At 49.6% G+C, this 14,133-nt stretch overlaps 1 long non-coding RNA gene across 1 annotated transcript; it reads right to left on the bottom strand.

Annotated features, from left to right (window-relative positions):
* Window positions 1–204: 204 nt before the first annotated feature.
* LOC138114115 (uncharacterized) lies at window positions 205–13,348 on the bottom strand. Its single transcript, XR_011152495.1, has 4 exons — window positions 13,291–13,348; window positions 8,740–8,848; window positions 4,226–4,300; window positions 205–1,082 (listed from the first exon to the last, which is right to left on the bottom strand). It is a non-coding gene; the product is annotated as an uncharacterized lncRNA (long non-coding RNA).
* Between the last annotated feature and the right edge of the window lie 785 nt (window positions 13,349–14,133).

Raw genomic sequence — 14,133 nt, 5'->3', positions numbered from 1 at the left:
GGATTTTCTGGGCAGGATTTTTCACTTTTCAGTCTTTTCAGCCCATTTTTTTCAGGAGACCACTCAAGTGACTGCAGGTCCCTGAAGCTGCAGCTCGGTGGTGGCTCCTGGGCTCCTCCAGTTACCCCCATCCCACCTCAGCTCTGCTGGGTTGGGATCTCCCTCAGAGCCACAGATATCTCACATTCCTGATGATTGCTTGGATTTGGCAGCAAAAAGGGGAAGATTTTCCCATCACTGTGCTGAGGTTCAAGTTCTCCTCCAGGTCTAACTCTTGAGAAGAAAATCTGCCCCCAATAGTCTCCTTTGTAAATCTTTCCCCTCCCTGATTTAGACATTGAGCCATTTGAAACAAACCAACACAAAGCTATTTGGGTTTGTATTTTATCCATTGAGGAAGGGTTGGTTTGGGTCAAAGTAAATTCCATCAGGAATACCAGGAGAATTCCCCTCTCAGGAGACAAGGATGAACTTTGGGGAGCCATTAACAGAGCTCCCATGAGGAAATACATATTTAAAATCAATGTGTAACAGTGATATTCCAACAGTTTCTCTACATAACTTTATATCTGTTATTTCTTCTCCTTCGAAAAAAAATGAAATAAAATTTCAAAGTAAATGATAAAAGTGTGTCAATCACCTCCTGAATTATATAGAACCCAATTCTCCTCCCATTTAAATCACTTCTATGTAGGTAGAGCTTCTACATTTTTGAGCTGATCCCAATTTCTTTGGTTATTAGGGAACAATCCAACCTACAAACCCCAGCCAAACCAAGATTGTAGTGCCTGGGTTGGAGCAGGCCAATTCTCACTGCAGAAAAGGTAATAAATGGTTCACATTTACCCTTCTGAACAGGTCAAAAATAACCTGGGACCCTCAGGATTATCCTGGGGAGCTGCACATGGATTTGTAACAACGCTGAGCTTCCTTCCACAGCATCTGGTTCTGCCCATAATTTCCAAGAGGATTTTTTTCCCTGGGTGCAGCACATTAAAATCCACAAATGACAACATTGAAACAGTCGGTTCGAGCCTCCCAACAGCATGAAAAGACAATGAGGTTGTGGCAGATTTACAGTGCTGAAAGAAAGAGGGGGGAATCATGACATGCATATTCATGGCAGAGATTAATTGATGCAGCACTGGCTCTGCCTGGGGATGGGTGCTTTCCCAGCCCTGTTCTCCTCATTTCCCAATCCTGGCAGTGCTGTTTTCCTGGAAAATGGGAGCAGCTGTAAATAAAACCACGGCTTGATGGGTAAAATCCATTTAGCAGACACTCCTTTCAGGGAATTTTATGTAATGCCCACTCCAGGTGCCGCTGGAAATTCCAAAGCCAGGTTGGAATTGAAGCAGCCTGGGACAGTGGAAGGTGTCCGTGCCCATGGCAGGGGTGGCACTGGATGGGTTTAAGGTCCCTCCCAACCCAAACCCTTCTGGGATTCAAGAGCTGTCACTGCCTGGGCTTTAAGAGGGTAATTTTTAAATTTCCTGCTTCCTGGGATATTAATTTTTCCGGCGGAGGGAACACTTCCTAAACTTCCCATTGTTAATGAGATGTTTAATTTACACCTCCCGAAGGAGATCGGGGAATCCTCGGGACAGAGCAGCCGCTCCCTCCCTTCCCTCGGCAGCCACGAGATGGCAAAAGAGCTTCGAACATGCGATAAAACGCCGCAGCTCCGGGGTTTTTCAGCAAAACCCATGGCAAATCCTACCGGGCTGTGTTTCCCAAACTTCTGTGGGGTCAGGGAGCACAGGGAGGTGATCCAGCTGCTGAGAGGGGCTGTGGCATCCAAGAGGGAAAAGGGAAAATCCAGCCTGGCCTTGGACACTGCCAGGGATCCAGGGGCAGCCACAGCTGCTCTGGGCACCCTGTGCCAGGGCCTGCCCACCCTCCCAGGGAACAATTCCTTCCCAATCTCCCATCCATCCCTGCCCTCTGGCAGTGAGAAGCCATTCCCTGTGTCCTGTCCCTCCATGCCTTCCATGTGCTCAAGGAGCTCTCTGGAAATGAGGTTTTCAGTCCCATTTCTGTCCCTCACCATCAAGCCCCAAATTCCCAGTCCGTGCTGTAACAGCCTCAGTGCTGCTTCCAGACCCACCCCGCTCCCATCCCGTGGTTCTGGAAGCTCAATGAGGGATCATTCCTGGCACCCCCCCAGTTCCCTGTGCTTCACCATCATTTCTTTCACAATTCCCAAGGAAGATGTGCAGCAAACTGCTCCTCACACCAGGACAAATCCCTTGTCCCTGGAGGCTGGCACTAATTAAAAACTGAGTTGGTGCCACTGTAATTAGTGAAGATGTGCGAACTCCACAGGGCCCAGTGCTCTCAGTAAGGTGAGCAGTGTCTTACACCAAACCAAGCTGGATTTCAAACCTCCTCCACAGAAATTATTGAACTCAGAGACCTCATTTCCTGAGGAAAACGCTGTGGGGTACAAACATTTGCCTTCCTGCACTCCTGAAATGAGGACTGCTGCTGCTGCCCTTCTGTCAGCACATTTTTGGCCTCTCTGCTCTCTCATCCCCTGCCAGGCGTTAAGAGCAGCCCGTGAGCTCTGACCAGCCCGGCGCGTTTCGTGAGCTGCTTGCGGTGGAGGAAACAAAACCAACGCAAAAACGCGAGGCTCGCCCGTGTTCGAACCTGCAGCCAGTGCCTGTGATGCCTTAGGTTTTAACTTTTCTATTTTCAAATCCTGCACTGCCCAGGGTGTGACTCTGAAGTTTCTTGTAGCCTGTTAAATTCTGCTCTCTGTGCTGGGCACACGTAACAAAGCCTCTCCAGGCCTGCTCTGCAAGGACACCCAGACTGTCCTAGGCCCAAAAAGTATAAACCAAAAGCTTCTAAAAGGGGGGCAAGCTGAGGGGAAATTACATCATTAACTGAAGCTTTAATTGGAGAATTAACCCTGCTATGCAAATGAACCAAACCTGTAAAAGTGTGCAGAACTCGTGACCTGTTGTCCATCTTGGGGCCCATCCTGGCTCCCCAGGGGTACCTTTGAAGGCCTTTCAGATAAACACCTGCCTTTATTCCCTCCCTCCTGTCCAGTCTCTGCTTTTAGGTGGCCTCTTACGGCATCACCCGGACTTGCCTTTCATCCCGCAGTGGTTCAAAGGCGAGGAGGAATCTCCCAAAATCCCGGGATCTGCTGCCGCCAGGTGGCACCGGGATGTTCCCATTCCCCAGCGCCAGGGAACGGCCTCACCCCCCTCTCCCCAAATTCAGAAATTCCCAATTTCCTCTCTGGTTCTTATGAATTGAGTGCGGGGAAAGAAAGTAATCTCTGCCAGGGGAGTGGGTCCAGGCTTCCCGAGCTGCTGGGCACAAAAAGGGACATCCCAGAGGATTTGGGCCACTGCATCATGAAACAATTACCAACGACATCAAACAACGGGGTTCTGTCAAAGGACACGAGCCCATGGCAAAGGAAAATTAACCCTCTGTTCTGGGGGCTTCTTGGGAGAGGGAAAAAATACCCTGAATTTCAACTCGGGGCTTGCTGCCCTTCAACTCCAATGAAATGGTCCTTTCCTTCCTAATTGATGTTGAAAACAAATGGGATTGCAAGGGAAAAGGGACTTTTTAAACTGGTACAGAGTTACCACATTAGAAATAAGGAGGAGGGAAACTCCACTCCCCTCCGAGACACGAGGCAGCCTCCTGGCTTTGCAAATTCCCTGATTTTTTTCCCACTTGCTAAGCCACAGGAGAATCCAGGAGTAAAATGTCAGAGCCTTTATCACATCCTCAGCTGGAGGGATGAGTTTCTAGCCCAGAATAAAGAGCATAGTTAACACAGGCTCTTGTGTAATTTTTGCTAAAGATAATAATCAATGAAGGTGATGCAAACCCCTGAATAGTTTAAATATTAACATTATTAAGAGTTGGGAAGTGGCAGAAAGAAAAGGGAGCACAAAGCTCCCCAAGCCCGAGGGGAAGGACTTCCACAAGGACGTGCTCTGTCTGTTCACTACCGCTGTGAAAAGCACAAGCAAAGATTATTTTAATATTCTGCCCTTCCCTCCTCCTCCAAGGAAAATAAAATTCTGTTTAAAATCATTCACAAAGCCAAGCAGAGCCAGGGGAAGACATATTTTAGCCATGAGGTCAAGGTTTGTGAGATCCATTTGGTGTTTTTGCAGGAGCTTTCTGCCTGGGTTTGGAAGTGACTGCACAAACATGGGAAATGAATGAAGAAAAGCACCTGTCCCACCTTGATTCCTTTGTGGCTCATCTCATCCCACCTGGATCCTGCCTTGGATATGCTCCACGCCTGTGTTGTCTTGTACTAAACCAGGAGAGAGGAAGCACAGCCTGAGTGAGGTAAAGCAATTCCCAGTTCCCTGACAGCCTGAAAGAACCCAACTGGAGCTGCTGTGACCCCACATCCCTCCTGCTTTTATCCACACATTCCTTTCCCTCCCCAGGCTCCACCTGATCCTGCTGGGAACCAAGGGAAGCCATCAGCAAAAGCAAAAAATGAAATTTAAAAAGGAGGCCTCCTTGGGCTGCTGCTGGGCTCTTCTCCAGGCTGGGAAACCCTGGGGAAGAGAAGGTTCCAGGGACACCTTAGGGCTCCTTCCAGTCTTTGAAGGGGAATTTAAAAGGGGGAGAACTTTTTACACAGGCAGAGAGTGACAGGAAAAGGGGAAATGGATTTAAACTGAAAGAGGTGGGATTGAGATGGGATCTTGGGAAGGAATTGTTCCCTGGGAGGGTGGGCAGGCCCTGGCACAGGGTGCCCAGAGCAGCTGTGGCTGCCCCTGGATCCCTGGCAGTGCCCAAGGCCAGGCTGGACATTGGGGTTTGGAGCAGCCTGGGACAGTGGGAGGTGTCCCTGCCATGGCAGGGGTGAGGCTGGGTGGGATTTAAGATCCCTCCCAACCCAAACCAGTCTGGGATTCCAGGATTCTCCTTTCTGACAGGAGCCACGCCGGCTCATCTCATCCCATCTGGCAGCTCCGACCACCTTCCTCAATCCCACCTGAGAACACTTCTGAACAGAATCCAGAACATTTCTTTAGCAGGATGTTTTTATGGGAAGGAGGAAAATTAAAGATTTTCCCTTTGCCAGCCCCCCCCAAACCTGGCAAACTCCCACAGGATTCATCTCCACAGGGACAACCAGGACCATCCAACCCAGAGCTCTGCCTCCATAAAAATCCTGGGCGGGGGGGCAGATTGAAGTGAAAACAAAACATTTGGGGCCAACACAATTTTATAGATAACAAAGCCTTGAATCACCCCCTGGCTGAGTTCTGACATCCCTGTGATCCCTCTGCTGTCTCATCCTTCGGGAAGTCCCAATGGAAGGCAGAGGGAGACTCCAGGTATGGACAAACGTGGTCTCCTGAGCTCACTGATCAACGCTGTGGTCTCTCTGATATCCTTCCACCCTGCCTTGTCAGCCCTGTCCTGTGAAACGTCAAAAGCTCTTTGCCAGAGGCCTTTTGCTTTTAGCAAAATTGAAATCTGTGCCCATAAAAGGAAACAATTCCATCACAGACCTCAATTTCCTTCCATTCCACACTTGGAATTTGTGGTGAAACCGCTGGAAGTTGTACCTGGGCATCAGAAACACACGAGGCCAACCAGGCTTTGAAGCCAAACTGGAGATGTTTGGGGTTTGCAATGGATCTGATTCTCTACCTGAGCAAAAGTCCTGCACTGAAATCCTCATTCCACCAGTGGGAATCAGAATTTAACTCCAGCAGGGCCAAGTTTTTATCCTCAATGTCCCAGCCACATCCTCTTTTCTGAGTCTGGAAATAGCCTGGGTTAGGAATCCATTGCACTTGGATTACCAGGGCTGAGAACTTTTTGTCCTTAGGAAAACTGTCAGCAGGCCAAGGACTGCCAAATTCCAGAGGGAAGCAAAGGCAGCTGAACCAGGACGAGGAATCTGACTCCAGTCACTGATCTGAAAGTTAATTCTGAGAATATTTCACCAGTGATGCCACACACACAAAGAAATGCATCAGAGAAATGGCCCAGGGTTTTGTTTTCCTTCGAGAGAATTCCCTGCTTTCCCTGGGCTCTTTATTAACCTGACAAATGCCCTTGGAATATGGATTGCCTGAAATAAATGTCATTGATTAGGGCAAATGAAAATATCACTTGGCCCAACGCTGACAATTTGCTGGCTGTGCTCCCTCCAGGCCAAGAACTTGTTTCATTTAGGAACAAGAGCTGCTGGCAGGGGCTGGGGAGGGAGCTGCTTGCCAAATGTCTCTGTAGGAAATAAAATAATTGGGAATATTCACTGCCAGGGAAAAGAAAATAATTGCTCTCTGGTCCATAGACCCAAAGCTCCTGGAGTTAGGCTGGGTTTTCTGAGATGACGGCAGCAGAAGCAGGAATTTTGTTGGGATTTGTCCCCTGGCACAGCCAAGAGGACCTTTTAAGGGGCTGGTGATGCTTCAGTGGAGAAACACAGTCCTTCCCAATCCCAGGAAATTCTGCAGTGGAAAACAGGGTCTTTTATAGGATTTCTCATCCAGATCCTACTGGCATGAATGAATTCTGCTCAGTGGAGCTGCACTGGCTCTGTCACACCGGAGGAACTTCCTAGGATCCTTCCTGTCAGAGGATGCTACAAAATTCAGGGACTGTTTCTCCCCACCTACAAAAATAAAAGTTGCAGGAAACAGGAACATAAAAAATATCCTCTGCAGGCCAAGAGTGACAGCTTTGGGCTGCCTCATGAATCATAAAAGCCTGGGCTGGGAGGGACCTCAAAACCCATCCAGTGCCACCCCTGCCATGGCCAGGGACACCTTCCACTGTCCCAGGCTGCTCCAAACCCCGTCCAGCCTGGCCTTGGGCACTGCCAGGGATCCAGGGGCAGCCACAGCTGCTCTGGGAATTCCATTCCAGGGCCTCCCCACCCTCCCAACATCACCAGACTCTGGACATTTTGTGCCACTGTAACAAAAACTGGGATCCATTCCCTGCTTTCTCTCTCTTCCTGTTGGCACCTGCTGAGCAAACTGAGTTCTGTCACCAGGTTTTCCCTCCAGGACATCCATTCTGGCAGCTGATCCCTGTAAAACAGAAGCTCTGGGATCCCTCAGCCCACACACATCCTTTAAAATGCCTGGAGAAGAGAAGGATTCGCTGCTGGGAATCCCACAGAGGAACATTCCTGGCTGAAGGACTTCAGGGCTGGCCAGGAAGGAATGGCAGAAATGGGCTTCTCTGGAGGTGGGGGATTTTTAGGGACCTCCCTTTGGGAAAAAAAAGGGTTTTTTTTTTCCTCCATTCCAGAAATACCTGAGCAGGAGGAGACTCTTGGATGAGGGGTTTTGAACTGGCAGAGTTTTGTTTTCTCTTTATTCCCTTAAAATCCAGCTGGTATTTTTGGATTTGTGCTGGGCTGGGACTGGAGAAAGCAGCTGGGGTGTCAGGGAGAAAACACCAGCACTTCCCAAATCCCTGTTTTATCCCAGCTGTGCCCTCCAGCACGCTGGCTGTCATTCCTCCCTACAGCTTTCGCTTCCAAAACTCAACTTCTTGTTCATTACAATTAACTCAACATTCAAATTTACAGCCTCAGTAGGTTTTAGAATGGTTTGGGAAGTCTGAATAATTCTTGACATTGATTTAAAAATAATGAAAGTGTTGATTTTGGTTCTTATAATATTTAAAATAATATTTCAATATTAATATTTATTAATAAAGAATAATTTTTAAAAGAGACACTGTTACCTTCTGGGTGCAGACTCTTTCAAACCCACTGTAAAACTATTTCCTAGATCAAGTTATGTTGTTTTTTCCCCCCCCATTTCTGCTCTGTCTGTTCCCTGTATTTTCTGCCAATGGATTTGAAACCATCCCCTAAAGAAACCAGAACACCCAAGGCTCTATAAACTCTCAAAGCCCTGATTTCTTTCTTAATTAGTACAATTACACAACTCTATCTGTTACACTGGCTGCTTTCTGCCCACAATAATCATAGTGAGCTCTTCATTTGGGCATGGCCACGATCTTCTCCCTCCTTTAATTTCCCACTCATTCTGTTCTAATTCCCAGCAAAGAGCCAGGAGTGACACACGACTCCACAATTTGTTTCCCTTGTCATTAAAATGAAAAATCCTGCAGACATGGAGGGAAATCCTCAGGAGGGGAGAGGATCATTTCATGTGGTGGAAATGAGGACAGAAGGAAAGGCCAAGAGTGCTCCGAGAAAAAAATCTGGATTCCTTTGTCCTAAAAACCCCCAAACCCAACAGAACCAGAGGGCAGTAAAGAACAGAGACCCACGTGGCAAAATAAAACTTTATCACCGATCTTAGAACTCATCCCCACACTCCTGATCAAGACTGGCAATAGGAGAGCCCAGAAAACTTAAAAGTGAAATTATCAGCTGCCTTAAAGCCCTTTTTGAAGTGCAGAGAGCTGGTGGGGCCTTGCCTCTGGAGCAGCTGACTCCCAGGAGATAATGGAGTGTAAATCCCGAGGATCAAAGGAAGCCCTTTCCTGGTGTATCTGGAAATTAGCCCCGGTCACAGCTCCAGCCCAGCCACTCCTGTCATCATCTGTTCTCTGGGATCGAGGGAGCTGCCAGGGGTGCAGGAGGGAACAGGAATGATTCCTGTTTGCAAACGGGAACAGCCACAGGTCCTGCTCATCCCAGCTCAGGAATTTGGATTTTAACACCCACAGCCATCACAAAAAGGAAATCAGTATTTTCTGGCAGAGAAGACACGGAAATCTCCATTTCCTCACCTGATCACAAGTGAAATGTTCATTTTCTTCCTGCTTCTCAGAGTCGCTGAGGAAGTCAATCCATGGCTTCCCAAACTAATCCATGGCATGAGAGGAAAACATCCAGATGCTGTGTAACTCCAAGATAAAACAGCTTTGTCACCAGACACTAAAGGGACCAGAGGTTGTTTGCCCTGCATCTCTTGTATTTTTAAACAACTCAAACTTTCTATCTCTGGGGTGTTTGCCTGGTTTCCCAGATAAATCCCAATTTTTCTGCCCCGAATAAATCTCTCCTGGCAGAAACTGTTAAAATGTCTCACTTTATCCAAGACTTTTGGACATTTGATGGCCAGGTTGGAACAACAGCTCCACAGTTCCCCCCAGCCTGTTGTACTTCAGCCAACGCTGATGACAAATTCCCTGATAAAATGAACAGCAACATGGAGCAAATCCTACCTGGAAGGTGCTCCTGGGTTCTTATCCTGGGGTGAGACACGGCAGCACCACCCAGATGACCCAGGGCTTGTTATTCCCAGGGCTTGTTATTCCCAGGATTTGTTATTCCCCTGCTCTCCTCTGCTCTGATTCTTCAAGAATTCACAAATTTCTCCCTGAGGTTCCAGCTCAGGCTGGAGCAAAGGAGGCTCAGGGGGGACCTTGTGGCTCTGCACAAGTCCCTGACAGGAGGGGGCAGCCGAGGGGAGTCGGGCTCTGCTGCCAGGGAACAGGGACAGGAGGAGAGGGAACGGCCTCAGGCTGGATATTGGGAAAATTTCCTCATGGAAAGGGCTGTTGCTCAGGGCAGTGGTGGAGTCCTCATCCCTGGGGGGATTTAAAATCCCTGTGGATGTGGCACTTGGGGACATGGGGCAGTGCTGGGGAACAGCTGGGTTTGATGATCCTGGAGGGCTTTTCCATCCCCAGCGGTTCCCTGATTCTCTCTGGCCCTTGCCGAGGCAATTTGCCAAGTCTGGCCTCTCCTCCCTGCTGAGGAGCTTCCACCTCGTGTTAACATCAACCAAAGCACTCTGAATCCCTGCAGGATCAGACCAACACCTGGATACTCCCAATGTCTGCATTCCTGTCACCCTCCACAGGCTGCTTGGAAAAGTTTTAGGAGCTGCACAAACCCAGAAGGGAATAAACCCCAGAGCCTTCATCAGCAGGAGGGAAAGCAGTGGGAGCAAAGCTGGCTCTCCCCAAATCCCTGCCAGCTGCTGCAGCAGCAGAACGTGGGAGAAGCAGGACATGATCCATCCTTGAGCACCAGCCTGTGATGATCCAGCACTGCCCCAGAGCAGCTTTTGTAGGATGAGAGCAATCCCAGTGCTGATCCTCCTCTGCTGAGCCATCTGCAACTTCTCAGGGCTGAGAGGAACCTCAAGATAAGGAAATCAAGGCATAAATTACATCCCAAAGGACTTGCCCACACGGTGCTGCTGGAAAGGAGCAGCATTTCTGGGGCAGTGCTGAGCTCAGGAATTGGGACAGGCCGGATTTATGGCTCCTTGTGCAATCCCCTGGCTTGACTGCAGAGGAGGGCGTTTCCTTAGGACCAGAGATCTTGTCAGCAGAACCTAACTCTGTCCAACACAAGGTAAAATTAACTTTTATCCAATATCTCATCCATTTTATACCAACTACATTTGGGGAAAATATCCCCAGTATCTTTCAGGTTTTGACTTATGCAAACCTATTTTGGAATAATTATTCCATCTCTGCCACTGGTTCCTGCTATGCCATAATTTAGTGTCCAGACCATTTGAATTTTTATTTATCCTGCACTTCCAAGCTGCTTTTCCCTGGATCTGAGCCCCCAAACTCCAGCACACAGGATACACACAGAGTTTTCCAGCTGGGATGAGGGTGGTTCCACACAGTCAGCATCCCACAGCCCACGGGGCTTTTCCTGCTCCCGCTGGGACCTGCTGCCCTCTGAGCAGCCTGAACTCCTCCTGGGAGTTCCTGCAATGATCCAGCTCCACAAGCAGCTCCCAGTGCCGTGGGAGAAGAGGGAATGACCCATTTCACAGGGACAGGGCAGCATCGCTGTGTGGAGTCACGTTAAAAATCCAGTTACTCCATTTCCTTCTCCTCCTTGTCCAGCAATGTCCTGAATGCCTTGGCACAGGCATTTTCCAAGGCAGAACAGCTGCCCAAAGGTATGGAAAAGCAGATTGAGAGCAGAGGTGGAGCAGCAAAGGTTTAGATACGGATCTGTGGGATGGTCATTCCAGCAGGAACCTGGAGCTCAGCATTAAAGCCATTCCCTGTGTCCTGTCCCTCCATGCCTTGTCCCCAGTCCCTCTCCAGCTCTCCTGGAGCCCCTTCAGGCCCTGCCAGGGGCTCTGAGCTCTCCCTGGAGCCTTCTCCTCTCCAGGTGAGCATCCCCAGCTCTCCCAGCCTGGCTCCAGAGCAGAGGGGCTCCAGCCCTGGAGCAGCTCCAGGGCCTCCTCTGGACTGGCTTCAGCAACTCCAACTCCTCTCCACTCTTTATTCTGGAATTGCCCCATCCCAGGTGCAGGAATTTGTGAGCAAAGGCAACTGAGCTCCCATGAAAGGGTATTTTTTCCATGGATGGGATGTTTTGCCCACTCCCCAATGGCTGCAGCCACCTGGAGCCAGGGGCTGACCTTCCCTCAGCTGTGCTGGGAGTGGCATCCAAATCCCAGCACTGCTCCTTCCATGGGGACCCATCCCATGGCTCTGCCTTCCACAGCTCGGGATGAACCCATCACTCCTTGAGGGGGACTGGGAATCGTTGTTATCCTTGCTCCTGTTAGTGACTGCTCCCAAATGTTATTGGATTTTTTATAAACTCTGGGAATACCCCACAAACCCACTGGATTTACACAGCTATTCCCCCACAGCTCCAACAGATGCAGATCCTACTCCCAGCACCACTCGTGGTTTACAAACCCACGTGTTCCTTATAAACCTAACAGAGATTTCTGCTTTTAAGCTCCTCAGAAGAGCATAAAAATAACCCAAATTCTCCACGTAGCTGAAGGTTGCAGCACTGGAGAATCTTCCTTTGTGTCTCAAGGTCAAAATTCATTTCCCAAGAGTTGCTGTTCCCTCTGCAGGAGCAGATGAACCACAGGTTTTAGGGTAAAACTCAGCAAATTAAGGCGCAGAACCAGCCTGACACCATTCCCAAACGTGCTGCACTGTTAAATGGGAAATAAAGGACACCACAGATGCTTCCAATAATTCCAGTTTCGAGTCAATTTTCCCTCCTTTGTCTTAAAGAGCTTTTGATGTGCAGTCCCAATATTGTGTCTCTCTCTGGTTTTAATAATTTTCTATTACCTCAGCCACAGAAACTGCCCTGCAAAGGGCTGGACTTGAATTTGGGGGAGATCAAACAGGCAAAAGTACGAGGGGCTGGAGAGTGACCGACTTGGGGGCAATATTCTCTCTCCTCCTATCAAATATAGCCCACAGCAAGATAAAAATTGCTGCTTGGATTCCACAGCCATCACATTTCTGAGAGGCTCCAGGCCCATGGACGGAGTTTTTCCATGGATGTTCTGCAGCAGAACCAGCTGCTCATTCCAGCCCCTGACCACAGAACCATGAATTCATAAAGAAACACTGGAATATTGTAACACACAAGAGAGATGCTGCCATTATTTTTCTGCAAATGAAGAAATCTACTTTTTTTTTTTTTTTTTTTCTGTCCAGTGGAGTGGTTTTGGGAGAATACTGGGGGTTTTTGTGCAAAAATGTTCTTTAGAGCAACTGTGTTCAAATGCCTCTTTTTGCAGGACTGTGCTTTCTAAGTCCTGTGCTCACACCAGAACCACCTGGGAGCTTGGGCTGCACTATCAAATGGGGTATTGGGAAGGAATTGTTCCCTGTGAGGGTGGGAAGGCCCTGGAACAGAATTCCCAGAGCAGCTGTGGCTGCCCCTGGATCCCTGGCAGTGTCCAAAGCCAGGCTGGACATTGGGGCTGGGAGCAGCCTGGGACAGTGGGAGGTGTCCCTGCCCATGGAATGGGATGGGATTTAAGGTCCCTCCCAACTCAAACCATCTCCTTTGGATGCTCAACCTCCTTGGGAGGAGGCAACACCAAAGCTCAGACACCCTGAGGAGGCTGAATCCTGCCAAAAAAAGCCAAATTCCTCCTGAAGAATGTGCAGGAACAAGAGCCAGTGGATGTGGAAGGTAAACACACATTCCAGAGCTTTGGATCCAGCACGGGTTTGTCCTTGGAGAGTTCTCCTGCTGTCAGGAGTGGTTGGAGCTGGGTGGGTGTTTCAGAGCTCTCCTGGTGAGCTCACGGGACAAGGAAATGGAATCGAGTATTTCCCAGCCTTCCTGGAAATCCTTGTTCCTACAAAGCAAGGCACACATTCCCTCCTGACCATTCCCGAATAAACACATCCTGGTGAGTTCTGAGCTTTCCAACCCCCATTTCTGCACAGGCAGCTCTGGCCTTTACCTCTCAATCCAGCCCAGTCACCCCTCGGTGGGAACAAAGGATCCAAACCCCCATTTCAGGCCCTGCAGCGTGCTCTTTAAACCAGCAAATAATTATTCTCTTTCCCAGCAACACAACCAACCTGGAGGGGATGAGATGGTGCAGACTGAAGGCTCAGTTGTCGGGGTCTCCTCCGCCCGCCATGGAGCCCTGAGGGGAGGCGCGGGGTTTCCCCAGCCCCTGCTCAGCCTCGCTCCCATTGGCTGCTCGTGCTCCCTGCGCGGGAGGGACCCTCGGGCCGGGCCGTGAGGGCTCCTCGGGCCGGGCCGTGAGGGACCCTCGGGCCGTGAGGGCTCCTCGGGCCGGACCGTGAGGGCTCCTCGGGCCGGGCCGTGAGGACTCCTCGGGCCGGGCCGTGAGGGACCCTCGGGCCGGGCCGTGAGGGCTCCTCGGGCCGGACTGTGAGGGCTCCTCGGCAGAGCCCCGGCCACGAGCTGGGGAAATAAACATCGCTCAAACATCTACCAACAATCTGTCCATATATACTTCTTTCTACGGGCCTCCTAGTTTGATACACGTGTGTTGCAGTATCCCCGCTGCAACACTCAGTAAACAGTGTTTATCCAGAGTTTTATCCCAATCCTCCAGAGCTTCTCAATCCAGCCAAGACTGCTACATCTCCAACAGCCTTGGCAGTGCTCTCTCCTTGAAGAAAGAAGGGATCATGATTTAGCATCTGGAATATTCCCTCTCCCTTTGTTTGCCACAAAAGCAGCTTTCATCCTGTGCCTGCATCCCCACCTGAGGAGTGATTCCGTAATTTCTGGCAACATTTATTTTCCACATTACCTCATCAGTTTCTTTAGATAACCCTCTCATCTCTCCCTGAGGAGGTCCTGCCTGTCTTTGTTACCTCCCTGTGCATCAGGTGTGAGGCCACACTGTGATTTCAGCCTCAGAATTCCCAGATTTTCCCTGCTGAGAG

This window comes from Aphelocoma coerulescens, chromosome 8, assembly GCF_041296385.1.
Source record: "Aphelocoma coerulescens isolate FSJ_1873_10779 chromosome 8, UR_Acoe_1.0, whole genome shotgun sequence".
Lineage (NCBI taxonomy): Eukaryota > Metazoa > Chordata > Aves > Passeriformes > Corvidae > Aphelocoma > Aphelocoma coerulescens.
This window is presented reverse-complemented; position numbering and strand designations above follow the sequence as displayed.